Here is a 3829-nt window from a genome sequence, read left to right on the forward strand (position 1 = left end):
GTGTCCAGATGTGTAACTGCCAGGAGAGAGAAAGTGCCCAGGTATATAAGAGTTTCTAACGAACTTCTGAGGTACGCATGCGTTTAGATTACTTCTTTACAACTGCGAGAACGAGAGTACGCTGAGAGGGAATTTGTGCACGGTTCCTTAGAGTTCTTGAGTTTTCTCTTAGTATTTGGTGGTTCAGTCGCTGACTTGGGCATCGGAGCATGATCGGTCGCAGCGGCGCCGTTTTGTCTTGAGGTGGATCGCGGTGAAGGACGGAGGCTAACACGGCGCAGAAGTCGATCCAAGTTTGACGAGGCAAGGCTCCAGCGTTTCGGTCAACAGGCAGGATCAGTTTTCATTTTTCCCTCTTCGATACTCTTGAAAATGTACCTCTTTCACTCAACATCTAAACCTTCACTCTCACCCTGATCCTCTTTCAGTCTTCACATTCTTCTAAACATTCTCAACCCCATTTCGTAAACCCTTTCACCCTCACCGTAATGCTTCCCTTCTCAGTCCCATTTCGTAAACCCTTTCCTCTCACCCTCACCACAATCGTAAACCCTTCCTCTCACCCTCACCACAAACGTTCCCCAGTTGTATTTCGTAAATCCTCACTCACCGCCCCATTTCGTTATCTCAGATTTCAGACATAAACTGAGAGAGATAACATTGCATCGTTGCAGTGGCGCGCCCAATGGCTCTGGGAATCTCCAATATTCTGCATTGCACCAAATTGAGTTTCTCTCATAACAATCTTCGTCCCAAAATTTCAACCTCTCTCAGGTCATCCATTTTCTCTCTCTATCCATTTGCAAGAATTGAAGAACGAATTTAGTTTTCGTTCGAATTAATTTGTTTTTCGCATACCACACGTTTCTTATGTTATCTTTGTGGACCTCATTTCTAGGGTTAATAAAATGTAATTCAGTGTCGATTTTCAAGTTTACCCAGACAACATCATGGAGTGATAGAAAGATTATCTGTGCTGCTGCATCTGCGACAGGGAGCTTTAATTTCGATGGTGACTTTAATCCTTATGAGGTAAAGAGTAAAATCTACTATGTAATTAGTTCACACTTTGAAATTTGAAGTTGTTCGAATTGTATCTTAGTTTTTGTGATGTGATGTAGGTGCTAGGTGTAAGCCCTATTGAGAAATTTGACATGGTCAAGGCAGCTAATCGGAAAAAGGGCGTAACTTTTGGATCATTTAAGGTAATGTAGGGGAATATATTTTTTTGTGTAGTTATTGTTTAAGTTCCATTTGAGGTTGAAGCTATTTTTGTTAATTTAGTTTTGGATGTGTTTGATGCTTTCAATATTCACTGGACTTTTCTTGCAGGCATATACTTTTATTTTGAACATAAAGTATATTAAGATAAAGTTGTCCACTATCCTCGTGAATGATATGATGTGTGCCTGACAGTTTTTTTGCTTTTAAAACATTGGAACATTCTTTATGTGAGTTGTCTTGCTAAATACATTTTATTCCGTATTTTCTTAATGCAGTTAAGAGATGAATGGTCACATGGTTATTGAGTTAAAACTTCTTCTCGGTTACACGAGTATTATCTTTTAATACATATGATGTGAAGGGATGGGTTTCTATTGAAGTATGAAATAGTTGTGAACTAGGATAAGGATAGCTAGTTCACTGCCCATGTTTCTTAAATAGCATATGAATTTAGATTGGGTTATAAAATAAAATTTACGAAGCCCAGGTGCAATATTAGGATCTTTTCCCCTTGAATAGTTGAAGGTATCAACTAATATTTCGTGAATTCATTATGGTCGATTGCAATTCAAGTGTTAGTTTATCCTTTACAATATAAAATTTCCATGAAGTTAGGTTTTTCATTATCTATTTAATTAACATTCATTTTGGTCCTCTAAAGATATATCTGAGCTTAGATTGGTTCTCCAAAGATTGTTGCTTTGATGATAATTAATGGTATTGGTTTTCCTTCAAAAAATAATTTGATGATAAAATGTGAAATTTTAAAACCAATTTAGCTTTTCTTCCTAACTATAGTGTTTAGCTCAAATTTTGTCAAAAGAGATTTTGAGCAGGAAAACCCGAAAACCAAAACCATGCCATAATTTTCACTTGTGGTGAAGCTGTTCAAACTATTGACATGAATCAGGTGAAGACAGGTCTCGTGATAATATTTTTTCTTGTCCTCGTTGCCATCTTTTATACATTGTGGTATAAGGACAAATAAAAAGGAATTAAGGCAAAAAAGCTCTTTTTAGTTCTAGGCTTTGTCATGTTGGAAATATATTTTAGTTATATCAGAAATGAAAACTATTGCTATATCAGTTTTGGGTGGACTATCATTGTTTTGGCTAAGAAGCTCTTTTTAGTTCTATGGTTTGTGAATTTTACTGACTTGTAAATAAGAACTTTCAGCTGCTCTCGTAGCTCTTCAATTCGGTGGAATAAAATTTTCTAGAATTTGAGGAGTTTATGATAAACTGTCGCAGGTTAGTTGTTTGTGCAATTATATGAAATGTAAATTGTGAATAATTATTTCTAATTAGCTTATCTAAGGTTACTTTATGAGAGTAGAATATTTATAATGGATAATGATATATACTACAACAGCTGTCTTTTTAGAATAAAGGTGCTAATCTATATATCTTACAAGATTATGTGCAACATATATCAATTGTATATATCATTCTCATAACCTCTTTCTACTTTCTTTTTAGCTCCATAATTTAAGTATATATATATATATATATATTTTTTTTCCTTGTGATATCACTGTACACATGTTTTACTACTATAATTGTGAAGGTGGACAATGTTTCAAAAATATGTTTTATTATTATTTTTGTTAGACTGATTTTAGCATTTTTTTTTACCTTTTTCTATTCGAAATTGTTTCTTAGAGCATCTTGAAAGTTTTGAATCACATTTCAGGTAATAAATTTATAATTATAATATTTGTTTCACTTTTACTTTTGGGTGGACTATCATTGTTTCCCTTATATTAACAGTGCTACATTTCTAGCAATCATGGTGCATAACTTTTTCATATTTGATATAGTCCATCCATTTGTATAATTCCTTGCACATCTGCCTATTCGCCCCTCAACTACGGGGATCCACTCCCCTTAGACCTCGACTGGGGGGCTTGTTCCCGTATGTCAATAATGTCTCACATCGCTCAGGAATCGAGGCCAAGGGCAGTTTATATACTCCCTCCTCCCTTCACCCTTCGAGACGCCTTTTAAGGACAAAACCGTGACGGAGCACCGACCTCCAAAGCGGACAATACCTCGGATGCGGTGATTGACCCTAGCGATGCTCCCCAACGACTTGAGGTTGGAACAATGGCGCCCACCGTGGGGCCGAAGAGGCTCCTTCGCCCCTCAACTAGGGGGATCCACTCCCCTTAGACCTCGATTGGGGGGCTTGTTCCCGTATGACAATACAGTCTCACATCGCTCAGGAATCGAGGCCAAGGGCAGTTTATATACTCCCTCCTCCCTTCACCCTTCAAGGCGCCTTTTAAGGACAAAACCGTGACGGAGCACCGACCTCCAAAGCGGACAATACCTCGGATGCGGTGATTGACCCTAGCGATGCTCCCCAACAACTTGAGGTTGGAACAATGGCGCCCACCGTGGGGCCGAAGAGGCTCCTTCGCCCCTCAACTAGGGGGATCCACTCCCCTTAGACCTCGATTGGGGGGCTTGTTCTCGTATGCCAATACAGTCCCACATCGCTCAGGAATCGAGGTCAAGGGCAGTGTATATACTCCCTCCTCCCTTCACCCATCGAGGCGCCTTTTAAGGACAAAACCGTGACGGAGCACCGACCTCCAAAGCGG

General features: G+C 38.8%; 1 long non-coding RNA gene across 1 annotated transcript; it reads left to right on the plus strand.

Moving 5' to 3' along the window:
• The first annotated feature begins 372 nt into the window (after positions 1 to 372).
• On the plus strand, positions 373 to 1208 carry LOC137825197 (uncharacterized). The gene is made up of 3 exons (XR_011083293.1): positions 373 to 774; positions 899 to 1032; positions 1122 to 1208. It is a non-coding gene; the product is annotated as an uncharacterized lncRNA (long non-coding RNA).
• Positions 1209 to 3829: the final 2621 nt, after the last annotated feature.

The sequence above is a fragment of the Phaseolus vulgaris genome, chromosome 11 (assembly GCF_000499845.2).
Source record: "Phaseolus vulgaris cultivar G19833 chromosome 11, P. vulgaris v2.0, whole genome shotgun sequence".
Lineage (NCBI taxonomy): Eukaryota > Viridiplantae > Streptophyta > Magnoliopsida > Fabales > Fabaceae > Phaseolus > Phaseolus vulgaris.